The sequence below is a fragment of the Mobula birostris genome, chromosome 11 (genome assembly GCF_030028105.1).
Source record: "Mobula birostris isolate sMobBir1 chromosome 11, sMobBir1.hap1, whole genome shotgun sequence".
Classification (NCBI taxonomy): domain Eukaryota; kingdom Metazoa; phylum Chordata; class Chondrichthyes; order Myliobatiformes; family Myliobatidae; genus Mobula; species Mobula birostris.
Window position 1 is genome coordinate 29,051,094 of NC_092380.1, and position 27,475 is coordinate 29,078,568.

A 27,475-nucleotide genomic window follows, 5' to 3' on the forward strand; every position below is an offset into this window, starting at 1 on the left:
GAGTGTACAGGCATAGATAGAGTGGTGCCTTTTTCCCAGGGTGGCAAGGGTCAGCACCAGAGGGCATCTATTTAAGGTTAAGTGGAGGAAAGTTTAGGGGAGCTGTCAAAGGTAGGTTTTCTTCCTTCACAGAGAATGGTGGATGCGTGATGTCAGGGGTGGTGGTAAAGGCAGATACATTTAAAAGACTCTTAGATAAGCAAATGAATGACAGAAAAATGGAGGGCTATGTTGGAGGGAAAGGTTAGATTAATCTTATAGACAGTGTGGAAATAGCTAATGAGGGGGCGTGATTTGAAGGCAACTGGAAGAAAGCATAGGGAGGATTTGAGAGGTAGGTTTATCACAGAGAGTGGTGGATGCCTGGTGGTAGAGGTTGATACATTAGGAACGTTTAAGAGAGTCTCAGATAGGCACAGGGGTACAAGCAAAGTGGAGGGTTATGGGCCGAGTTGGAAGGAAAGATCCGATTAATCACAGAATAGGTTTGTACAATCCAAAAATCACGACAGAAATGGATTTTTATGGTACTCTGAGGGACCAGCAAACTGGACTCTCAAGAATGTAGCTACAACATGGTGGCCATTGCTGGAGAGGACGTGGGAAGAAGATTGACTTTGGCAGTGGCCAGCCTGAGAGCAGAAAATTGACTGATGTGTAGCCAACTTAAACGCTGAGCCAGATTAAAAAATCAAGTTCAAAGTCAGTAAATTCATTACCAAAATACATGCTGTATATGTCGCTATATACAACCCCGAGATTCATTTTCTTGCAGGCATACTCATTAAGTCCAGGAGCCATGATAGAATCAATGAAAGACCGCACCCAACAGGATGGACAAACAAGCAATGTGCAAAAGACAACAAACTGTGCAAATACAAAATAAAACAGATAAATAAGCAATAAATAGAGAACATGAGATGAAGCGTCTTTGAAAATGGGTCTTCAGATTGTGGGAGAAGTTCTGTGATGGGGTTATTGCCACAGATTCAAGAGCCTGTTGGTTGAGGGGTAATAACTGTTCCTGAACCTGGAACCTGCCCTGAAGCTCCTATGCCTTCTTTCTGATGGCGGAGAAGAGAGCATGACCTGTGTAGTGGGGGTCCTTGATGATGGATGCTGCTTTCCTGTGACAGGGTTCCGTGCCAATGGTGGGGAGGGTTTTAACCACGATGGACTGCGCCATGTCGACTACTACAAGGTAGCAAGGCTGAGGGCGAAGGAGGAACCGGCGTTCAGCTCACTACTCCGCGAGGTTTGCTCATTTCAGTGCAATTGTGGCCTGCAATCATCGGTACTCGCTTCCGCGCTGAACTGGCTCCAGGGACGTGGACTCATTTTCGGGGACTCTGTGTGGTTCATGTTCTGTGTGTTATTTATTTACTTTTTTTTATTGTTGGCACAATTTAATCCCCCCCATCCACACACACACACACAGTCTTGACAGTCTTGTCTTTTTATTTTTTATAATGAGTTTCTATCATGTTTTTTGGTTTTGTGGTTGCCTATAAGATGACGACTCTCGAGGTTATATACAGTATGGAGTGTACATAGTTTCAGAATAAATGTATATTGAACTTTGAAATTATTACAGTTTGCGCTCCTTTAATATTCTAATGATTCACTTATTGCTTCAACAGAAAGCTAATTAGTAATGCAAAGGTCAATTGTTACATTCACCTTTGCAATCAAGGAATGGAAGTTATTTATTGCCCAGAACTACAACATTCCATTTAGCATCCAGTTGTTCCACAGCAACGTTTCATGTGGACGTGCTCAATGATTGGGAGGGTTTCACCCGTGATGTACTGGGCCAAATCCACTACCTTTTTTAGGATTTTCCACTGAAAGCCGTAGGTGTTCTCATACCAGGCCATAAGGCAGCCAGTCATTACACTTCCTACCACACATACATAGAAGTTCGCAAAGGCTTTTGATGATTATCTGTTAAAGTCCCCAGCGTGATCGTACTGCATGATTATTTGAGTTACTGTTGCCTTCCTGCCAGCTTGAACCAGTCTGGCCATTCTCATCAGACCTCTTTCTCATTAATATGACATTTTTTGCCTACAGAACTGCCACCAACTGGATACTTGTTTGTTTTTCACACCATCCTCTGTAAACTGTGGAGACTGTTGTGGTGAAAATCCCAGGAGATCAGCAGTTTGAGATAGGCAACACCACCCCCCCATCCCCACCCCCATTCCATGTTCAAAGACACTTAGATCACATTTCTTCCCCATTCTGATGTTTGATCTGAACAACTGAACCTCTTGACCATGTCTGCATGCTGTTATTGATTGAATTTTGCCACATGATTAGTAAGCAGGTGCACACGTGTACCTAATAAAGTGGCCACTGATTGTATTTCCCTTAACAGTCTAATCTGTTAAAGTCCCCAACATGCTGGTTAAGCCACACATCTTGCGCAACAACAATGATACAGCTTATGCCTCACTCGAGATCACTAAACAGAAAAAGGTCACACGATTAAATCTTTATGTGTTAAGTACGGCTGAGAGGTTCCTAGAAACAGTGGACATTGATTGCTTTAGTTTGGTGGGACTTTCCAAATGCTCCAGAATCTCATCTGGTAGATGTGGCATGTGAATGTTTTGACCCTGTGCGTAAGAATTACAGCCAAAAATAAACTGTCCTTCCACCTGGCAATGTTGAGTAACTAGACAGAATACTTCAAATAGTTTCTTTTTAATTCATAGAACATGTAACTTAATAAAGTACAGCAGAGTACAGGCCCTTCAGCCCATAAAGTGTCGACTTTCACAATCACTCTAACCCTGCCCATAACAGTCGCCTTTCCTTACACCCATGTGCCAATCTAACAATCTCTTTAGTGCCCCTAATTTATCTGCCTATCCCACCAATCCCAGGCTCCCACCACTATCTGTGTTTTAAAAAACAGGCCCTTTGGCCCATCCAGGGCATGATGAACCATTTAAACTGCCTACTCCCATTAACCATAGCTCTCCGTACCCTTGCCATCCATGTACCTACCCAAACTTCTCTTAGACATTAAAATAGAGCTTGTGTGTACCACTTGCCTTGGCTGCTCATTCCTCACCCCCAGCCCTCTAAGTGAAGTAGTTTCTCCTCATGTTCCCCTTAAACTTTTCAACTTTCACCCTTAACCCATGACCTCTACCTCTGACATCACCCCCAACATTTCCTAGGCTCATCTCAAAATGATGTATTCTGGTGTTGGCCACAGTCGCCCTAGGAAAAAAGGCGCCAGCTCTCCACTCTATCTATCTTATACATCTGACAAGTTGCCTCTCATCCTCTGTTGTACCAAAGAGAAAAATCCCTAGCTCACTGAAGCATGCTTTAGCAATGGCACATCACTTCAATAGAACACAGAAAATAGGTGCAGGAGTAGGCCATTCAGCCCTTCGAACCTGCATCGCCATTCAGTATGATCATGGCTGATCATCCAACTCAGAACCCTGTACCTGCCTTCTCTCCATACCCACTGATCCTTTCAGCCACAAGGGCCATATCTAACTCCCTCTTAAATATCGCCAATGAACCGGCCTCAACTGTTTCCTGTGGCAGAGAATTCCACAGATTCACCACTCTCTGTGTGAAGAAGTTTTTCCTCATCTCAGTCCTAAAAGGCTTCCCCTTTATCCTTAAACTGTGACCCCTCGTTCTGGACTTCCCCAACATTGGGAACAATCTTCCTGCATCTAGCCTGTCCAATCCCTTTAGAATTTTATATGTTTCAATAAGATCCCCCTCCATCTTCTAAATTCCAGCGAGTATAAGCCTAGTTGATCCAGTCTTTCATCATATGAAAGTCCTGCCATCCCAGGAATCAATCTGGTGAACCTTCTTTGTACTCCCTCTATGGCAAGAATGTCTTTCCTCAGATTAGGGGACCAAAACTGCACACAATACTCCAGGTGTGGTCTCACCAAGGCCTTGTACAACTGCAGTAGTACCTCCCTGCTCCTGTACTCGAATCCTCTTGCTATGAATGCTAGCATACCATTCACCTTTTTCACCGCCTGCTGTACCTGCATGCCCACTTTCAATGACTGGTGTACAATGACACCCAGGTCTCGTTGCACCTCCCCTTTTCCTAATCGGCCACCTTTCAGATAATAATCTGTTTTCCTGTTCTCGCCACCAAAGTGGATAACCTCACATTTATCCACATTAAATTGCATCTGCCTTGAATTTGCCCACTTACCTAACCTATCCAAGTCACCCAGCATCCTCTTAGCGTCATCCTCACAGCTAACACTGCCGCCCAGCTTCATGTCATCCGCAAACTTGGAGATGCTGCATTTAATTCCCACGTCTAAGTCATTAATATATATGGTAAACAACTGGGGTCCCAGCACTGAGCCTTGCGGTACCTCACTAGTCACTGCCTGCCATTCTGAAAAGATCTCGTTTATTCCCACTCTTTGCTTCCTGTCTGCCAACTAATTCTCTATCCACATCAATACCATACCCCCAATACCGTGTGCTTTAAGTTTGCGCACTAATCTCCTGTGTGGAACCTTGTCAAAAGCCTTTTGAAAATCCAAATATACCACATCCACTGGTTCTCCCCCATCCACTCTACTAGTTACATCCTCAAAAAATTCTATGAGATTCGTCAGACATGATTTTCCTTTCACAAATCCATGCTGACTTTTTCCGATGATTTCACCGCTTTCCAAATGTGCTGTTATCACATCTTTGATAACTGACTCTAGCATTTTCCCCACCACCGATGTCAGGCTAACCGGTCTATAATTCCCCGGTTTCTCTCCCTCCTTTTTTAAAAAGCGGGGTTACATTAGCCACCCTCCAATCCTCAGGAACTAATCCAGAATCTAAAGAGTTTTGAAAAATTATCACTAATGCATCCACTATTTCTTTTGCTACTTCCTTAAGCACTGTGGGATGCAGACCATCTGGCCCTGGGGATTTACCTGCCTTTACTCCCTTCAATTTACCTAACACCACTTCCCTACTAACATGTATTTCCCTCAGTTCCTCCATCTCACTAGACCCTCTGTCCCCTACTATTTCCAGAAGATTCTTTATGTCCTCCTTAGTGAAGACAGAACCAAAGTAGTTATTCAATTGGTCTGCCATGTCCTTGTTCCCCAAGATTAATTCACCTGTTTCTGACTATAAGGGACCTACATTTGTCTAAACCAATCTTTTTCTTTTCACATATATATAAAAGCTTTTACAGTCAGTTTTTATGTTCCCTGCCAGCTTTCTGTCATAATCTTTTTTCCCTTTCCTGATTAAGCCCTTTGTCCACCTCTGCTGGATTCTGAATTTCTCCCAGTCCTCAGGTGTGCCGCTTTTTCTGGCTAATTTGTATAATACTAGTGTTTATTTCCCCTGCCTAATTGCCCTTGAGAAGGTAATTTTAAAAATGATTTAGAAGGTTAGCTTTATTTGTTACATGTACACTGAAGCATTGAAACACGGTGAATTGCATTGTTTGGGTCAATAATCAACACAGTCTGAGGATGTGCCAGGCTCAGCCCCATGGACTGGTCTGCATCCAGTGGGAACCTTATTAGGTACACCTGCTCGTTAATGCAAATCTAATCAACCAATCATGTGGCAGCAATTCTGTACATATAAGCATGCAGACATGGTCAAGAGGTTCGGCTGATGTTCAAACCAAACATCAGAATGGGGGAGAAATGGGACCTAAGTGACTTGGACTGTGAAATGACTGTTGGTGCCAGGTGAGGGGGTCTGAGCATCTCAGAAACTGCTGATCTCTCGGGATTTTCACACACAACAGTCTCTAGAGTTTACAGAGAATGGTGTGAAAAATAAGACATTCAGTGAGGGGCAGTTCTGTGGGTGAAAATGCCTTAATGAGAGAAGTCAGAGGAAAATGGCCAGAAGTGTTGAAACTGACAATTAATTCAAATAACCACGCATTACAACAGCTGTGCAGAAGAGCATCTCTGAATACACAACACTGAACCTTGAAATGGAGGGGTACAGCCCCAGAGACCACAAGCATACACTCAGTGTCTACTTGATTAGATACAGAAGGTTGCTAATACAGTGGCCACTGAGTGTAATTCGCCAGTGCAATACTACACTGACGCATAACATGTCAAACCACGAATCTGTGCACTTTGTCTCAGACATCAGCGTTGTATGGCACCATTTTGAGAAAAAGCAATGCCCTTCTCCCATGTGTTTAACCTCCAACCAACACTGTGTCATAAAGCCAAAAATTCATATTCTACCTAAACCATGCTATACTTAAGTTGAAAGGTTTAATAGAACATAGAACATAGAATAGTACAGCACAGTACAGGCCCTTCGGCCCACAATGTTGTGCCGACCCTCAAACCCTGCCTCCCATATAAGCCCCCACCTTAAATTCCTCCATATATCTGTCTAGTAGTCTCTTAAACTTCACTAGTGTATCAGCCTCCACCACTGACTCAGGCAGTGCATTCCACGTACCAACCACTCTCTGAGTAAAAAAACCTCCCTCTAATATCCCCCTTGAACTTCCCACCCCTTACCTTAAAGCCATGTCCTCTTGTATTGAGCAGTGGTGCCCTGGGGAAGAGGCACTGGCTATCCACTCTATCTATTCCTCTTAATATCTTGTACACCTCTATCATGTCTCCTCTCATCCTCCTTCTCTCCAAAGAGTAAAGCCCTAGCTCCCTTAATCTCTGATCATAATGCATACTTTCTAAACCAGGCAGCATCCTGGTAAATCTCCTCTGTACCCTTTCCAATGCTTCCACATTCTTCCTATAGTGAGGTGACCAGAACTGGGCACAGTACTCCAAGTGTGGCCTAACCAGAGTTTTACAGAGCTGCATCATTACATCGCGACTCTTAAACTCTAGCCCTTGACTTATGAAAGCTAACACCCCATAAGCTTTCTTAACTACCCTATCCACCTGTGAGGCAACTTTCAGGGATCTGTGGACATGTACCCCCAGATCCCTCTGCTCCTCCACACTACCAAGTATCCTGCCATTTACTTTGTACTCTGCCTTGGAGTTTGTCCTTCCAAAGTGTACCACCTCACACTTCTCCGGTGGTACAATACAATAGTACATTACGTATATCGGCCATTAAAACAATTGGAGTCAGGTATGTACCAAGAATTGTGCAAATGTCCTACTTTCCTTCATTAATGATGCAACTTCACTCTCACGCTGAATGCTCCAAGTTTATTTTATATTTAGAGATGCAGGGTACCCCACCCAGCAATCCACCACGAGCCTAATCACGGGACCATTCACAATGATCACTTAACCTACTAACTGGTAGGTCTTTGGGCTGTGGGCACCAAAGCACCCAGAGAAAATCCATGTGACTTATGGGGAGAACATAGAAAGTCCTTATGGACACCACTGGATTTGAACTCGAACTCCAAACTCTGAAATGCCCGAGCTGTCGCACCTCATGTGGGAGAACCAGATCTCCTTCATTAACAAAACTGCTTATGAACAGGTACTTCTTGCAGCTGCTGGTAAAATTCCATCTTTCCCAGAGCATACTGGTGTGATTCTACACTGCCATCGTAGAGATCTCACGGCCATTACCGTCTGGTTTGGTGCCCCATATTCTCACAATATTGGCTGCCAGCACACAGGACCGGTACCTGTCCAGGATAAAGAAACAGGCAGGAAAGATCATTGTAGACACTACCCACTCTGCAAACTGTCTTTTCCAGCTACTGTTCTATAGATTGGCTAAGCATGGAAAAAGAATCTCAGGGTTGCATGTGATGACATGTTTGTACTCTGCTAATAAATTTTACTTTGAACTTTGATTGATATTAAATCTAAACCTTGTGGGTGAGTGCAAAATATTTTAAGGCAATGCTTTAATAAACCCTCAGTGGATGTTACTAAATGTAGGTTATCTAATGAATATTGTATAGGGAGAGCGGGTACTTTATTTGCATGAACTGATTGCTTTATTTCCTATGTTCCAACTGCTCTTAAACAAAGTCAAAGTTATCTTAAAGTGAGTATATGTGTCACCATATACTGTACTACCTTGAGAATCATTTCTTGCAAGCATTTGCAGGAAAATAAAGAAGTTATGTAAACTATACAAAGACTCACAGACTACCAATGTGCAAAAGACAAGAAGTTGTGCAATTAAAAAAATAAACGGTACTGAGAACGTGAGTTATAGAGCCCTTGAAAGTGAGTCTACAGGTTGTGGAGTCATTTCAGTGTTGAGATGAGTGAAGTTATCCACTCTGCTTGAGGAATAACAAAGGAAAGGTACGTTGCATCTGGAGTTGCTTCGGTTAGCGGGCGATTTCCCTCCACGCCTCTCTGACGTAGAGGGGAACCGCGTACGAGGCAAGTTACAGCAGTGGTTTGCCATTGCCTGCTGCCGGGTGAGTTTCCAAAGAGATCACCAGCTCGTAACCCAGCAGGGATGGAAAGCGTGCAGGGGAGCCGGCTGGATTCGAACTCGGGACCATCTGTTCCTGAACCTGTTGGTGCAGGACCCAAGGATCCTGTACCTCCTGTGGAATGGTAGCAGCACGGAAAAATTCATGGCCTGGGTGGTGGGGGATCTTTGTTGGTTGACGTTGCTTTCTTGTGAATGCACTCAATGATGGGGGAGGCTTTGCCTGTGACGGACTGGGTTGTATCCACCACTTTGTAGACTCCTCTGTTCCTGGGCATAGATGTTTCCATAACAGATGCAATCAGTCAGGTTTCTCCCAGTCTGGGATGTTCTGAACAGGATGTGAAAGTTACTGTAGAAACGCAAGCAAAAAAAAAAGCTGCTGAAGAACTTAGCAGGTCATGCAGAATTTGTGGAGGCAAGGAGTTAGTCAACGTTTCAGGTCAAAAACTTGCATCAGAACAGAGCAGGGAAATTCAAGATTCAAGTTTATTTTATTTTTTTAGATTATGAGGACATCCAGTCCTCTTTTATTGCCATTTAGTAATGCATGCATTAAGAAATTATACAATGTTCCTCCAGTATGACATCACAGAAACACAAGACAGACCAAGCCTGAAAAGCTGACAAAAACCACAAAATTATAACATATATAGTTACAACAGTGCAAAGCAATACCGTAATTTGATAAAGAACGGACCATGGACTCGGTAAAAAGAAGTCTCAAAGTCTCTCGAAAGTCCCATCATCTCACGCAGACGGTAGAAGGAAGAAAACTCTCCCTGCCATGAGCTTCCAGCATTGCAAACTTGCCGATGCAGCGCCCTGGAAGCACCCAAATACAGCCGACTCTTGAGTCCGTCCGAAAATTTCGAGCCTCGGACACCGAGCACCATCTCTGCCGAGCGCTTCGACCCCGGCCCCGGCAACAGGCAACAGGCAAAACCGAGGATTTGGGGCCTTCCCCTCTGGAGATTCTCAATCGCACAGTAGCAGCGGCAGCGATGTGGGCATTTCAGAAGTTTCTCCAGGTGTTTCTCCGTGCTTCTCACATCTGTCTCCATCAAATCAGGATTGTGCACAGCCCTTAGTTAACACATACGATATCATTTCAGAGCGGCCGCGCACGCTGCGTCACGCCGCCATCTTCTCCTCCTCCTATCTTCTCCTATTTGTCAAACGTACATTGAAACATATTGAAATCATTTGCTTTAACAACCAAAACACCTGAGTGTTGGCAGCAGCTCACAAGCGTCACCATCCCAGCACCATCATAGTATTGCCCACCATGTTCGGCAGAACAAAACAGAACACAAGCAACAAAGCAACAGCACCAAAAAACAAGGCCTGCTCCTCCCTCCCCCCGCATACATACACAGTGCTTTAACCCCAGGACAGGCCTACAACCTACAGCCTCCAGCAGGTGTGCCTCCATGTGCGATGTCTGATCCACTGAACTCCTCCAACAAAGCCAGATTCCAGCATCGGCAGTCTCTTGTGTCTTCACAGAAATGCAAGCCTTTTATCAGAAGTTATTGAGAAATGCATTGTCCTTGCTATTAACCCGTATCTGTTTGGAACGCGGGAAGATCCAGAGCGAGTTGAGGAAGCCTATGAAGTCACTGCAGAATATAGAAACTCTTTACGGACAGTGGCGGGAATTGAACCTGGGCCTCTGGCGCTGTAAAGCATTATGCTAATCATTACGCTACCATGCCGCCCCGATACGCCGACATTCTAAGTTCTGTTTCTTCTTCCATTAACCAGATCATTCAGCTAAACCCTGCAAAAACTTCTTCATAAGAACACAAGAAATAGGAACAGGAGTAAGCTATCTGGCTTTGACGAGATCACGGCTGAGCAACACACTCCTGTATGGAGGGGAATAAACAGTTAATATTTTGGGCCGAGACCCTTCATCAGGACTGGAAAGCAAGGGGACAGACTCAGAAAACAAAGGTGAGGGGAGGGGAAGGAGTACAAACTGGCAGATGATACGTGAGGGATACAGTGGATGGGTGGGTCGATGGGGATGAAGTACTTAATATTACTGTTAGAATTATTATTCCTTCTTCAGCCCTTTACCTCTTCCACATATCACCTCCCAGCTTCTTACTTCAAACACCACCACCCCCACTCCCCAACCACCTTCCCCATCACAAGGCCACCGGTGACCTGCCAACTTGTATTCTTCCCCTCTCCCTCCTTATTCTGGTTGCTGCCCCCTTCCTTTCCGGTACAGTGAAGGGCCTCAGCCCAACTGCTTATACCAGCATTTTGCACATGTTGCTCCAAGAGTATCAGCATCTGTAGACCCTCTTATGTTTAAGATCACAGCTGATATGGCCATGGACTCAACTCCACCTCCTTGCCTTTTCCCCAAACACTATGTCTGTGTGCGGCGCGCCACTCCTCACACAGACATAGAGCAATGTGTGGTTAAGTGCCTTGCTCAAGGACACAACACGCTGCCTCAGCTAAGACTCAAACTGGCAACCTTCAGATCACTAGGCGAACGCCTTAACCACTTGGCCACATGCCCACAAAACTAACTATATTTAATGAGGTAGCATCTACTGTTTCCCTGGGCAGAGAACTTCATATATCCAATACTCCAAGAAAAATAGTTTCTCCTTATCTCCAACTCAGTGGCTGTTTGATTGGGTATACCTGTAGACCAGCTCATCAATGCAAATATCCATTCAACCGATCTTGTGGCAGCAGCTCAATATATAAAAGCATGCAGACATGGTCAAGAGGTTCAGTTGTTGTTCAGACCAAACATCAGAATAGAGAAGAAATGTAATCTAAGTGACTTTGATAGTGCAATATTCTCTCGCGTTTACAGAGAATGCTGCAGAAAACAAAATCAGTGAATGACAGTTCTGTGGGCAGAAATACCTGTTAATAAGAGAGGGCAGAGGAGAATGGACAGACTGGTTCAAGAGACAGGAAGGCAGCAGTAACTCAAATAACCGCACGTTTCAACAGTGATGTGCTGAAGAGCATCAATGAACACACAACGCATTGAGTGGCTGGGCTACAGCAGCAAAAGACCACAAAAATATACCTCCTATGCCTTACAACGTGGCCAAAGATGTAGCCAAGATGATTTCATGCAGCTGCTCTCCTCATATGCAGACAAAAAGACATTTCTCATATTCTGAGATTCATGTGATTATTGGACTGCACTTCATATTGGTTTCCTTCAGTTTTCAGTATTTTCTTTCTTATGAACGAGTGGCGGGTGGGTGATCTGTTAACATTTGTGTGCAGTGGGGATTGGGCTTTGATGCTACTGTCACAGTTGTTTTCTGTGAGTGAGGGGGTCGGCGGTCATTGATTGTTATTGTGGATGTTTTTTGCCGCTGGTGGGGGTCGATTTTGGATGTGTCAATTTTGTTTCTTTTCTTTTTCATGCTGGTTGGGTGGGGGTGGTTGAAGATTTTTTTCCCTCAACACCCATGTTCTTCCTGTATTTAATGGCCATCTGGAATAGACAAATATCAGAGTTGTATTGTACATGCATACTTCGACAATAAAATGAACCTTTGAAGCAGCCTGCATTTTATTAATATCTAAGAATATCACAATGATCTAACTCTTATAATAGCTGTCTTGCTTTTTTTCAATCTTGTAACATTTTAAGTTTTAAAAGTTTACGGTTCTCTGCCAGGATCCATGGAATGTGTATGATTGAATTCTTGATAAATCACTAAGATGTGTTGTTATTCATTATAGAAATGCATCTTCCTCATTGAAAGCATGTGATGCTCATGCTTACCACTAATGATTAACATCATGGCTATCGGTGATGTGAGATGGTGTGATTCATTAGTCAGCTGGTTTCTGCGAAATTCTGTGAGAACTTTACTCTGTACATCGTTGTAGAGCATGTTAGATTAGCATCAACATTGTTATCAAACTTCCAAAAATCAGAATACCTCTAACATTTCTCTGTAACTGACACCCTTGTCACTCTCCCCTCATGTTTTCCACACATTGTTTGCCAGACTTTGTCTCTTTGATACTTATCAGTATTAGTGTGTAGTTTTTTTATTGATTCTGTTGTATTTCTTTGTTCTACTGTGAAATAACTGCAGGAAAATTAATCTCAGTGTCGTATATGGTGACATACAAGTACTTTGATAATAAATTTATTTTGATCATTTGCCCAAATGTTCCTCCCCCTCCCCACCAAACCATTTGTCTGACTCTGACCTCCTCCAGGATCTCTGCTCTTCATATTGGGAGACTGGCAATTCAGCCACCCACAGAGACTTGGGTCTTGTGTTTGGTAGAGTGTAGAGAGTCTTCATTCACAAATACTCCCTTCTGAAGGCCAATCTAAGAAATGTTTAGGAACTAGTTTTGTTTAGGATCTGATAACCCTTAGTAACATGATCAAAGAGGCACAGAGAGAATCTGCATTTACCAACCTTTATTGTCTCAACTAAAAAGCACACGGGTTCACAAAATAACTACTTGTGTGCACAGCCGCTAGAATTCCCTGACCCTTCATGAACAGTCAATAAAGAGAAAAGGTTTTAAGGGAAAGGAGTCAACACTGTCCGGGTATTCCTCATGGTCCCACATCCACAATGGCTGGTCTCTGGAATGTTATGGCTGCTTTGCATTTGAAGCTCATAACTCTTATGGTGTTGATCATCAGTCCATATTAAGCATTTCCATCCCATTGGCTCAAGATTACCTGCCTGGGTAACCTTCTTACTGGCTGTGGTTCAGGGCAACAACCTGCATTGTTCTATGCCCTCAACTACGTGCCTTTGGTGTTTTCAACTCTGGCTGATTCAAAACAGTCAAACCAGGTGACTCGGACGCTGGGCCTAATAAGATCGATTCTCCTGCAAGCCCGATACTTTTCATAATAAATAGTTACTTGTCTTTAGCAGGTCATTAGTTGAAACTCCTTGTGTCCACATTTAATTGCTCTGATTAAGTTATCGCAGAGCAAGAATCAGTTCAGCGAACAGTTCACAAAATAGTGGCTGCAAGGATGGTCTCACATAATGGCCATCTCCATTCCTGTATTCTTTCTGGCCAACATTTTATTGTCATGTTTACCAAGATAAGGATCCTCACCACCTAGTAAATGCACTCTCTTATTGCTACCATCAGGAAAGAGTTACAGGAACCTGAAGACACACACTCAATGTTTCAGGAGCATCTCCTATCCCTCTCCCATCAGACTTCTGAAGGGATCATGACCCCATGAACACCACCTCACTTTTTGCACGACTTACATTTTTGATATATATTTTTTATTGTAACTTAGTAATTTTTTGTGTATTGCACTGTACTGCTACCACAAAACTTCAAATTTTATGACATATGTCAGGCTAATAAACCTGATTCTGATTCTGAAACAGAGTGAAAACATTTTGTGCATCATCCAGGCAGAGAGAACAAACAGCATTAAACAATGCAGCGCACAAACTGGCCCTTTGGCCCACAATGTTGTGCTGAATTAATTAAAATAGTAATTGACTGCCTAATTTAGTTAATGTCTTCTACCCACACAATGTCTATATACCTCCATTCTCAGCACATTCACATGACTATCTAAAAATCTCTTAAATGCCTCAGTCTTATTAGCTTCCACTACTATCCCTGGTATCCATCTGTCAATGTATAATATAAAACTTGTCTCACACATCTCCTTTTGAACTTGTTCCCTCCACCTTAAATGCATGCTCTCTAGTGTTAAGACATTTTGACCTTAGGCTAAAAATATCAACTGTCTGCTCTATCTGTTCCTCTCATAATCGTACAAACCTCTATCAGGTCTCCCCTCAGCCTCCACAACTCCAGAGAAAACAACCTAAGTTTGTCCAAAGTCTCGTCATAGCACACACACCCTTGAATCCAGGCAGCATCCTGATAAACCTCTTCGACACCCTTACCAAAGCCTCCACATTCTTTCTGTAATGGGGCAACCAGAAATGAATACAATTCTCTGGATGTGGCCTAACTGGAGTTTGATAAAGCTACAATATATCTTCCCAACTCTTAAACTCAGTGCCTTGACTAATAAAGGCAAACGTGTCATACACGTTCTTCACTACTTTATCAACCTGTGCAGCCACCTTCAGGGAGGTATAGGCTTAGACACACGGATGTAGAAAAATGGAGGGTTATGTGGGAGGGAAGGGTTAGATTGAGCTTGGACTAGGTCAAAGGGTCGGCCCAACATTGTGAGCCAAAGGGCCTGTACTGTGCCCCGATGCTCCATGTTATGTTTTATGTTGGTCCCCAAAGTCCATCTGTACATCAGTAGTGTTAAAGGCCTTGCCACTGACAGTGTACTGTCCCTTTATATTTGATCTCCCAAGGTGCAACACTTCAGATTTGGACAGATTAAACCCCTTCTGCCATTCCTCCATCCATTTCTGCAACTGGTCAATATCCATTTGTATCCTTGACAATCTACTACCCCTGTCCACAAACTTACTAACCCATCCAAACACATTTTCATCCAGGTCACTTGTATATATCTCAAACAGCAGAGGTCTCAGTCCACCATTGGTCATGAATCTCCAGCCAGGAGATGTCCCATTGAACACTACCTTGAATCTAACAGTATATGCTTGTAGCCTTTTGTACTTTCTGTCTAACAGGGGAGGAGAGCACGTTAGCTACAGATACTGGTAACCACTATAACCAGCCCTGTAAAAAGTTAGCAACCATGTCAAAATTTACAAGTATTTCCAATTCAAAACTCTATAAGGTTGTAACAACCAGTAAATCGACTACTTGTTGTCTCAATCCTGTCCATACCACACCTTTTAAGCACTATTTTCTTACTGTTTTCAATTCTGTTAGGAAAACCCCTACTTAAAAACCCAAATCTTGGTAATGAGGTACTATCTAACTACAGATGCATACCGTATCATCCCTTTCTGGGCAAGATTCTTCAGAAAGTCATTTTCAACCAACTCAACAACTTTCTGAATGAGAACATTATTCTAGAAAAGTTTCAGTCAGGCTTCAGAGCAAACCATAGCATGGAGATGGTCCTTACCAAAATTGTCAGTGACTTCAGGCTCAGTGTTGATACCAACAGAGCCTCAGTTCTAATTCTTCTAGATCTAAGTGCTGCCTTTGACACAATGACCACAACATTCTCCTAGACCACTTTGAGAACTAAGTTGGCCTCTCTGGTAATGCCCTTAATTGGTTTCACTCATGTAGCTTAGAGAGAAAAATGTTTGTCTCTCTCGGAGACCAATTTTTTAAGAGATACAGTGTTCCTTTTGGTGTTGCTTAGAGAAACTGTTTTGGTCCCCTACTCTTCTCCTTATAAATGCTCCCCATAGAAAACATAATTACAGAGTTTAAACCTGATTTCAGTAGTTATACAGATAACACACAATTGTGTATCTCGGTTGAGCATGATAATAATAACACCCTATTTTCTCTGAATTCTGGTGTAGATGCAAAAAACAAAGTAATGAGCAACAACACACACAAAATGCTGGAGGGACAGCTAAGGCCAGGCAGCATCCATGGAAAAGAATATAGTGAATGTTTTGGGCCAAGACCCTTTATCAGGACTGAAGGAAAAACAACGATGAGTAGTCAGAGTTAGAAAGTGGTGGGAGGGGAGGAAGAAACACAAGGTGATAGGTGAAAGGGGGATGGGAGGGGTGAAGTAAAGAACTAAGAAGTTGATTGGTGAAAGAGATACAGGGCTGGAGAAGGGGGAAACTAATAGGAGAGGACAGAATACTATGGAACAAAGAAAAGGGGGAAGAGCACCAGAGGGAGGTGATGGGCAGGTAAGGAGCAACAATTTCCTAAAACTATATGAAGATAAAATGGAAATATCTGTGGTTGGTTTCAAAGCCCAAAGAGATAAACTTCCTGACAAACCTGGGAACTTGGCTCCCCTTTAACTGGCCTGTGGGTTATCCATGATTGAGATTTTAATTTTAAATCCCACATAAAGACAGTGATCAGAGCAGCATTTCTGCACAAGAAATTTTGCACAGGTACCTTTGTTTCTGTCACATAACGATGCTGAAAAACTAATTCATGACTGATATCAAATAGACTAGATTACTGTATTGCACTTTCTATTGGCCTTCCAAAGCAATCTATTGACAAACTTAAACTCATTCAGAACACCACTGCTAGACTTTTAACTAAAACCAGGATCGTGTCATTATGTGTGCAATACGGCAGTTCACCCGGAACCAGAAGTTATGTTGGGGAGCTGATTGCACGCTCTCAGGTCGAGCTGAAGCCATTACTGGAGTGTTCTGTAAATAAAAATGTGCTAGCACTTCTACCTGCACTGTTTGTCTTTATTAAGAACAAACATAACATGGTGTCAGAAGTCGGCGTGAGGTCTAAACACAGACAATAAATGAATACCGTGAGTGTTTAAGAAAGGGGCGGCTAGGTTCCAACAGAAAGAAGCTACCGGCCAGAGAGCACGTTGTGTTCTGAAGCTGCTGTTGTTCACCAAGAGTGATTCAAGTGAGAACCTGAAAATTCTGTAATGGATAAGCTAAGTCCCCCACGCCTATGCAGTTTACCGGCAATCTAACTGATAGCTACAAACGCTTCAAACGGCGATTCAATATATATTTAGCGGCGAAAAGAGCTGGAGGGGAAAATGAAACATTGAAAGTGTTTATCTTTCTGCATGTAATTGGTGAAGATGCTTTGGACATCTATAACAGCTTTATATTGGACACGCGGATGAAAACATCAGTAAAACGGTAACTGTAAGCAGGATCTGTAAACATCAGGAGCTGTAAACTGTAAAGAAACTGCAAATGCAGATATAAATAAATAGCAATAAATACTGAGCATGAATTAACAAGATAAAAGAGACCTTAAATGAGTGTAGTTACCCCCTTTTGCTCAAGAGCCTAGTGGTTGAGGGGTAGTAACTGTTCTTGAAACTGGTGGTATGAGTCCTGAGGTTCAATCTGGTGGCAGCAGTGAGAAAAAAGCATGGCCTGGTTGATTTGGAGACTTGAGAGACTGACTAGTTAGGGACAAAATAGTTTGCTGAACTTCAAAGAATGGGCTCAGGGAAAGATTACTCCATGAAGGAGATTTAACACTGGAAAAGCCTGTGGATATGTGTAGGGCAGCAGAGACCACATGATCACAAGCTAAGGAGCTGCACAGGGGAGAAACAATAGTGCGTGCTGTGAAAACAGAGGGGCAGAGCATAAGGTGTTTCCCAAAGCAAAAGCATATCAAGGAGGAAGGCTCAAACAGTAAATGTAGCAAATGTGGAGGTAGGAACATTCCTGCAGTAACTGTGGGAAGAAGAATCATTTTGCAAAGTACCGCAAAGCTGGGGCTACTAAGAGAAAGGTGCACACGGTTGCGGAGGAAATGTGGGAAGTCTTTGTAGATTCTCTGCAGACTGCTGGTGCTGATAAGTTCGAATGGATTGTTCCGGTGACTGTGAATGAGACAGTAATTCCATTCAAGCTTGACTCCGAAGCCCAAGTGAATCTGTTATACAGAGGGGATTACAAGACTCTCAAATTAAAGAGCAAGATTTACTCAGTGAAGTTAAAAGTGACAGACTAGACCGCAGAGAATGTTCTAGTAAAAGGAGGCTGTATAGTGACATTCAAGCACAAGGCGCAGCATCTAAAGGCACACCTACAGATTGTAGATAAGAGAGTACTGCTAATATTAGGCCTGAATGCATGTGAAAAGCTTAATCTGGTGGAAAGAGTTTTTGTACTGGCTTCACAGACCAAAGAGGACAACACAATACTCATGGAAGAGTACACAGATGTCTTTGAAAGGCTCAGGTGCTTACCTGATATTACTCGAGAAACTCGCAACAGCGTCCATGGGAGCTCCAGAGTGGTTATGCAAGAGAAGCACAAGAACTCCACCTTCCATAGACATCTGTACCGGCTACACCAGCATGATAGTCAGGCACGCAGTGCTGAACAGAGTGACCATGATGAAAAAGTCACCAGTCTTGTTTCCACATCATGCAGCTTTGGGTCAAAATCTGTCTCTCAATGACTTCCAGTTAAAGACTGGAAATCAAAAATATCTCCACGATCCTTGATGAAGTTGAACAGGAAAAGTAAAAGGGAAGATGGGACGGTTATTAGGGATTGCCCTACCTGTAATAATGGATTGGTCATAATATAGTTTGTGGAATTCTAACTCTAAAACTAGATCAAGCTTGTATTTATAGTAAGATATGATTTCTTTTTTGTATTTTAAAGCAAGATTTTGGTGAATGACGTTTGCCACTTGATTGTGCCTGTGTAGGTAATCAGATTGAGTTAAACTGCTACAGGATCCTGTAATGTGTTGGACTGTTTCTTTTTTTTCTTGGCATTTTCTATATTTATCACCTTGAATTTGTCAGTCTTTATTATGAATTTTTGATCATTTTTGTTTGAACATCCTAGTCCTGTATTGCCGCAAGTAACCCTTCTGTTTCTGGGAAGAGGTCTCCAACTCTGAGCCAGGCATTCGACACTTCCTTGTCAACTTCTAATCTACTCAGAAGTTTTATTAAACTGTTGTGCAGATTTTAAATGTTATTCCTGTTTCCCCTTCTGTCCAAGGTAGTGTTAATCTAAGCACATTCAAGTGTACAGATTCTTTTCTGAAGTTTGTCATTTCAGTTATTATTTTTCTTTGTAAATTTTCCAGATCGGTTTTGGATCAAGGTATTATGCCAAGAGAATACATTAATGTAAGTATAGCAAATGTGTTTACTGCCTTTGTTATATTGTTACTGTAGAGCCCTGATTGGCAGATTTTCCCAAGCCTTGCAGAAAAAAGATTTTCCTTGATCTATTATCTATGATCTATTTTCTTTGTTTGTTGATATCCCAGACGTTTAAATGCTTCACATTCATCCATCAGTTTGTATTGTATCCTACTGCTCTGTTTGTATTCCATTAGCTCGATTGCATTTTTCTTTATGTTTAATGTTCTGCACTTATCCAGTCCAAAGTTAATGTTTGTATCTTTCGAAAATACTGTTTGAATTCATTGCTTCTTCTTATTATTATTATTATTGCAATTTATTTTTCTCAGCTCAAGCTGGTAAAATCTGAGATATGGACATAGCCAAGCATTCTCATTTATCAATTGCTTAGAACTTTTGCACTATTCTCGTGGTGCTTAGTATTGTGGCTTTCTGAAGATTTACATAGAAATTACTCTGTAGTCCTAATTGTTTAATGCTATTGTCTAATGACTTTGGGATGATATCAGTTGTAGATATTACTATTGGAACAATGTATACCCAGTTCCTGTTCCAAAGTCTTTCAGTTTCCTCTTTAGTTCAGCATATTTCTGGTGTTTTTGCTTATTGATTTTTGTAAGTTATGTGTTTGGAATGGCTATATCTATTAAATAAGTTTCTCTTGCTTGTTTATCCTGGATAGTTATATCCAGATGGTTATTATGGATTGTGGTCTCTGTGATAACTGATCAGTCGTAATATAATTTGTGGTATTCTGACTCTATAAAACTAGATCAGGTTTGTATTTATAGTAATGTGTGATTTCATTTATGAGTTTGTACTTTAAAGTAATCTTTTGATGAATGACATATGCCACTTGATTATTATTACTGTTATTTTATTATTATTCTTAAGAGAGAATGACTAGGATGGGATGAGTCCTTGATTATATTGGCTGGTTTTCCGAGGCACTAGGCAGTGGTGAAAGAGTCAATGGGGGGGGGGGGGGGAGGGTGGTTTGCGTAATGGACTGGGCTGGTTTCGTAACCCTCTGCAGTTTCTTGCCATCTTGGAGAGCATTTGTCATACCAGTTTCACAATGAAGAGCACAATTAGAACAAAACAAAATCTATTTTAGTGCAAAATGAGAAAGTGATCATACTATTGTTGAACTGTAGCTCAAGAACCAAATGGTTGAAGGGAAGGAGTTGTTCTTGAACCTGATGGCGTGGGACTTCAAGCTTTTGTACTTCCTGCCTGATGATAGCTGTGAGAATTACAGCATTTTGTATGTGCTGCCGAAGATGGTGGGGATCTTTAATGATAGATGTTGCCTTTCTGAGTGAACAGATTTCTTAATCATGTTCGCCCTGTGTCCCAAGACGGACATCATGCTTCTAGCTAGTACCTTTAGGACAAGCCAACCCAAGAAGTCAATATCCATAATCAAAGGCACAAGAGATTCTGCAGAAGTCCAGAGCAGCACACGCAAAATTCTGGAGGAATCCAGCAGGTTCGGCAGCATCTATGGAGGGGAACATTTCAGGCAAGTGCCTGTGCTGCTGCTGTGAACTAAGCTAAACCCACATTCCCCTCCCTGCTAAAGTGGACTTTGATTGGCCTTATTTCTCGTGGTGATGAGACAGTCTACAGAGAGGTTGACACCCTGACACAGTGGTGCCACGATAACAACCTCTCCCTCAATGTCCTAAAAACAAAAGAGCTGATTGTGGATTACTGGAGGAACAGAGACAGGCTCACCCCGATCAGTATTAATGGGTTTGCAGTTCAGAGGGTGAGCAGTTTCAAGTTCCTCAGTGTACACATCACCGATGATCTCACCTGGGCTGTACACACCGGCTTTGTGGCAAAAAAAAAAGCACAAAAGTGTCTCTTCCATCTCAGGCGACTGAAGAGGTTTGGCATAGGCCCCCAAATCTTCAAGACCTTCTACAGGGGCACCATTGAGAGCATTCTGACTGGCTGTATAACCAGTTGGTACAGGAACTGCACCAACCTTGATCGCTGGGCACTGCAGAGTGGTACAGACAGCCCAGCGCATCTGTGGATGTGAACTTCCCTCCACTGAGGACATTTACAGCAGCAGGTGCAGGAAGAAGGCCTGGAAGATCATCAGGGACACAAGTCACCCCAACCATAAACTGTTTCAGCTGCTTCCTTCTGGCAAACAGTACCACAGCGTTAAAGCCAGGACCAACAGCTTCTTTCTACAAGCCATTAGACTTTTAAATTCACATGCCTGTACATTGTGATGGAGTCATAATGCAGAGTTTTACTCCCTCACGTTGTGGGATTGTTGTAATATTTAGATAAATTATAAATTTAAATAATTTCTGAGTTCCTTCATTCCAGCCTGTGGAGCTATTAAATTCATATACTGTATGTGTCAGTGAATAGATCAAAAAAGATAACTCACTGCTCCAGATAAAGGGTCTTGACACAAAACGTGATTGTCCATTTCCTTTTATAGATGCTGCCTGACCTGTTAAGTGCCTCCATCTCCTTTGCTTGTAGCTGCCGGGTAGATTTTCTGGAAAGCTCTCTTGCGAATAATAAACCCAAGAAATTCTGCAGATGGTGGAAATCTTGAGCAACAAACACATAATGCTGGACGAATCCTGCGGGTCGGGCAGCATCTATAGAAGAGAATAATCAATCGCCGTTTCGAGCCAAGATGCTTTATCAGTTCTGGAAGAAGGTCGATTGTTTCCCTTGGTAGATCCTGCCTGACTCGCTGAGTTCCTGCAGCATTTTGTGTGTTTTGTTCTCTTAAAACTCTTATGTTAGACCCTCTTTGCATTCAGTTTCAGTTCTACTGCTTAGAAAGCAGAATTCGGTGGAAAAAAACAGCTGTTTCTTTGTTGAGAACCGGCTTGCAAGTGGGGCTGAGAGACAACAACCCCCCTTTATTGCGAGCACGCTTGCCCCTCACATTAGTGGGAGGAGTGCGCACCCATTTGCCCCGCACAAACATGGCTTCTCCGAAAGGTTACATCATTCTTTTGATCGGATTGACTGACGTCATTACTTTACCATCTATGGCCATCCAGTCAGTGACGTGCGTGTGTGTGTTTTTTTTGTGAATGAAAGGCATCTGCGTGTGTGGGTATCATCTGACCCTGGAATTCCAGGAACTGACTTGTTTTCATACAAGCAACAAGCGAAGAGGCTGAAAACAACATAATTTGCTCAGTATCTCCGGAAAACAGTGAGTAACAACCATAATCTTTTCAATTCGACCTATTTTGACAATTTAATACCTGTAATCAACTTCAGATATTTTTCCCTTCAAATAGAAATACCCAGATTCAATGTTGTTGTTGGGTTGGCTGCCTTGCTGCTGAATCACCGCTGAGTGAAAGAGCGTGTTCTTTTCAGGTCCATTTCAGGATCTAAAGTATTTAATGTTTAACGGGGATTGTTTTAATCCCAAATCTTCCTTTTTAATACTTAGCCCGTTTCCTCTATTCTGTTTTCAGACTTGTTAGCTTTTGTTTGCGGGGGGAAGGATTATTAAAAGTGAGAAACGATTCGCTGTTTTCCCCCTCTTTGGAGGCTCGTTTTTCATCTGAACTCAACGAGGGTGGAGAAATAAGGAAGGAAAAGGAGGGGAGAAAATCACCTTAAGGAACCAGATATTTACCGAAAAAAGCAGCCAAGCCCAGAGAGTTTGGCGGCATTCCACAGGTTGGTAACATAAATAAAATGGAAATCTCCGGCTTAAATGAGTTGGTGCATGAATATGAGGATAAAAATATGAAGTGTTGAATGAGATATTGAGAATTATGGGGAGCGAGAGCGCGTTCCTGAAGCACTCTTTGAATTGCTAGAAGCGTATGAGATGTTTTAAGACAATGTGCACAATGTGCCTTCAAAAATACGCACCTTTCCCTCAAAGGTCTGTTAAATTTTAACCTTGTGGTTCAGCAGTTATCTGGAATCGATTTCAGTGGCTTTAGTTACATGGTGCCTAGTCATTTATGGTTGGAAATAGTGAGGTGTTTTCCGCATTATATTTTTTTATGAGTTGGATCAGTTGGCATCGGATGTGATGGCTTCTGTTAAAACAGCTGGAGATCTACTTTAATGGACATTGGCAAGGTGATAGGGGAGCTTTAAAAATTGTGCCTCATTACACCAAATGTTTTATTTTAAATGGGAACAGTTGATACAAGGCAACAATTAAGAGGCCACAGTGGATCTTGGTAACCTCAGGCTAGGTTCTTCCCTGTTGGTAGCACATGGCCAGTTTGAGATTTGGTATGTCACCATAGAACTTGCTGAAGCACTTTTGCCTCTGTTTCTCCTTCTACAGGGACTGTAAGTAATTGATCGGGTGTTGAGGGTTGACATAAAGTTGTTGTGCCAAAAGAACTGTACCACTCTTTAGAATACAACTATATTGTCATTGCTCAGGACATCTCCAGTCCATACAAAACAGATATTTACAATACGTGTGGTATGGCTTAATTTTTAAAAACTCTCATATTCCCATAACACTGAGTGAGAAACAACCACATGAAAAATATTCCGGAAGGCTGTCAGTAATATAAAACTGGAAAGGATTTGGCTTCAGATGGAGGAAGGCAAGGGTGAGAATTAAGAGTTTTCTTGTATTATTAGGCATAAATTTTTAATTGGTTTGTTATTGTCACGTACACTTTTGTTTTGCATGCCATTCATACAGATCATTTTTCCATCACATCAATACATGTAGAACAAGAGATGCGCAATGACTGAGTGCAGAATGAAGTGTTACATGGAAAGTGCACTGCAGGCAGATAAGGTGGAAGTCAATAATGTTTGATGGCTCTGGGCCTAACATCATTGGAATTTAGAAGAATGGGGTTGGGGTGGATCTCATTGAAACCTATTGAATATTGAAGGGCCTAAATCGAGTGGATGTGGAAAGGATGTTTCCTACCATGGTGGAGAAGACTAGAAGAACAAACATTAGGAATTACTTTCGCCAGAGGATGGTGAATCTGTGAACTTCATCGCCACAGACGGCCATGGTGTCCAAGTCATTAGGTGTATTTAAAGCAGAGGTTGATAGGTTCTTGATTAGCCAGGGCATCAAAGGTTATGGGGCGAAGGCAGGAGAATGGTGTTGAGAGGGAAAGTAAATCAACAATGGTTGATTGCTGGAGAGGACCCGATAGGCCAAATGGTCGAATTCTGCTCCTATGACTTGTGGTCTAAACAATGTGGTTATAGCCACTGTCCATGAAATATGAAAAGTTTCTAATTACTGTGAACTTTTACCTTGTGTCATCAACAGTAATATTAGTGGGTGGCTCATTGATATCCCAGTCAGAGGATTCGTTCTGTATGCCATGATAACTCTGCCTCCTATAATCCATACTACGCCGGTGGTTGACAAGTTTCTGTTATTACACACCACAATCAGGAGTACAGACAGCTCACACTCCCTTTTTACCCTTCAGTTTTCATGTAGTCAATACATGGAGAGTGATGAATGTGTGGAACACCCTGCCAGGCGTGGTGGTAGAGGCAGATACATTAGGGACATTTAAAGGACTCAGATAGGCGCGTGGATAATAGAAGAATTGAGGAAAGGGTTGGATTGATCTAAGAGTAGGTTAAGTGTTCGTGGGCCGTAGAGCCTGTGATGTTCTGCGTTCCGGTCGCAGGCCCAAGGTCCGCATGTCTCAGTCTGAATCAGGATCTGCTGGAGACTGCAGACCGAAGACTGAAGAAGACAGCCTGTCTTGGGCTTAGCGGGCTGGGTACGTGTGCTTGGGTGGGAGGTCGGAGTGGGGCTTGTTTTGTTGCTTGTGCTCTGTGCTGTTCTGCCGAGCATTGTGGGCTCGCTACGTTGGTTCCAGGAATGTGTGGCTTCACTTGCAGTTTGCCTCCAGCACACCTTTGGGCGTGTCATTTGTTAGTGCAAACAACGCAGGTCACTGTGTGTTTCTGTGTAGAGTAATGAATAAACGAATCTGGGATCTCGTATGTTCTACCTTCCCATCACTTGTGAAATTGTTGTGCTGGTTTCCCCTATTCTGTAGGTCATCTATGAATTACATGAGGTATCCACTGTCCAGACAACTCTTGCCACTCCAAAACACAGGACACAGAACTGTACAGTACAGGAACAGGCTCTTCAGCCCACAGTGTTGTGCTGAACCAATTAAATTAGTAATCAACTAGCCAACCAAAGTAATCCCTTCTGCCTATGTCCATATCCTTCCAATTCCCTCACATTAATCTGCCTATAAATGTCTCCTAAAACTCCCTACTGTCTCTGCCTCTACGGCGCAGCACATCACACAAACCAATCTTCCGTCCTTGGACTCACTTTACACCGCACGCTGTCGGAGCAGTGCTGCCAGGATAATCAAGGACACGACCCACCCAGCCAACACACTTTTCATCCCTCTTCCCTCCGGGAGAAGGCTCAGGAGCTTGAAGACTCATACGGCCAGATTTGGGAACAGCTTCTTTCCAACTGTGATGAGACTGCCGAATGGATCCTGACCCGGATCTGGGCCATACCCTCCAAATATCCGGACCTGCCTCTCAGTTTTTTTTGCACTACACTACCTTACTTTCCATTTTTCTATTTATGATTTATAATTTAAATTTTTAATGTTTACTAATTTTTGCTATTTTTAATATTTAATATTTGTAATCCAGGGAGCAGAAAGCGCAGAATCAAATATCGCTGTGATGATTGTACCTTCTAGTATCAATTGTTTGGTGACAATAAAGTATGAAGTATCATCCTTGGAAGCACATTCCAGGCACCCACCACTCTCTGTGACTTAAAATAAACTTGCCCTTCAGATTTCACTTGAACTTACCCCATCTCACCTTAAATATGTCACCTTCTTCTTAAGTCAACAGCAGCTTGCCGGAGTCCTCTGTCCTGGGCCGAAGGCTGATTGGGCCTGTGGCTTTCACCACACGACTTCATACATCTTCTAGGCAGAGATCCTTCTTCTCCAAGGGGTGAGGTCCTCGGGGCTTCTGTTGGTTTCTGTAGGTCTGGGTTTTTGTGAGATGGGGTTAGTAGCCCCATACCCAACCCTCTTCCTTTTACAGCCATGCTTGGGACCGTCCATGGCAGAGTTATCTTAAATGTAAGGCCTCTGGCAGTAGACGTTTCAACCCTGGGAAAAAGGTACTGTCTGTCTACTCTATCTATGCCTGTCATAATCTTATTAATCTCCATCAGGTCTCCCTACGCTATTCCAGAGAAAGCAACCGCAGTTTGTCCAACCTCTCGTCGGAGCACATGCCCTTTAATCTCAACCTCCTGATAAACCTTTTTTGCGGGCCCCCTTGACATCCTCCCTATAATGGGGCAAGCAGAGTTATATATATCTGAGATTTTCTCCCTCAAGTCTTTCTCCTTCAGTCCTCCCTCTAATACCCAGTGCCCTACAAATGCCTTGAACAATTTCTTCTTTGTACTTGCACTCCACAGCCCTGCTCTCCTGATAGATTTTGTATCATCCCCAGTAGTCACATTCGCCCCAACCTGGAAACCCTGCACTAAGCTAATATTGTAATGTGTCAGCCTTAAGTACTTTGACTGTGTGGTAACAGTATTCATTTCTGTCAAAGTTAATGAAAGAATTTATATCTATACATTATAACGGTAACAATCATCTGCATACACCATCTCAAACGATTCAAACTGAATCGCAACCGCTTAGCCACTGGACACTTCCTATTGTGGCTTTTCTCTTCGAGCTTTCAGATTGGTTTATTGTAGGTTTGGGACGAACCCTAATACTTTGTACTGGTTCAAGGCTGACCTCTCCAATGAGCTCAGAGTTTTCAATGGGTGGTCTCATTTCTGATTGTCACCTGAAAGGAAAATGGCAATTATTACTTCAATGCACTGCATCATCTATGGCTCTTGGCCAAGGAATTCTAACTTGTGTTAATGTTTAGTATTTCATTATCACAGAGCACTGAAAGGGCTCTTTGGCTCATCTGGTCTATGCCAAGCAAGGTTCCCATCTATGCTGGTCCTATTTGCCCATATTTGGACCATGTGCATTTAAGGCCTCTTTGTGCGGCACCATAACGTAATGGTTAGTGTAACACTATTATAGTGCCAGTGACCTGTGCTCAACTCTGCTGCTGTCTGTAAGGAATTTGTACTTTTTCCCCATGAATAGATGGCAAAGCACGTGGTACTCTGTTTTCCTCCCGCATGCCAAAGACATACGGGTTAGTGCGACAATTGGTCACGTGGGTTTAATTTGGCAGCGCAGGCTTGTTGGCTGCAAAGGCCTGTTACTATGCTGTATCTCTATAAAATCAATTAACCTTTTTTGCCTGTATACCTGTGCAAGTACC

The 27,475-nt window shown here is 42.7% G+C and overlaps 1 protein-coding gene across 2 annotated transcripts in view; it reads left to right on the top strand.

The window, feature by feature from the left end:
* The window catches only part of LOC140204970 (transcription factor MafK-like), an 86,390-nt gene that overhangs the window by 4,710 nt on the left and 54,205 nt on the right, over positions 1 to 27,475 (top strand). Inside the window, exons 2-4 of one of the 2 annotated variants that reach the window (XM_072272010.1) lie at positions 19,078 to 19,120; positions 22,229 to 22,346; positions 22,618 to 22,825. The gene's annotated coding sequence lies outside the window, so the exon portion shown is untranslated. Of the gene's footprint in view, positions 1 to 19,077; positions 19,121 to 22,219; positions 22,347 to 22,617; positions 22,826 to 27,475 lie in introns of those variants that run through there. The other variant, XM_072272011.1, reaches the window with a different exon arrangement.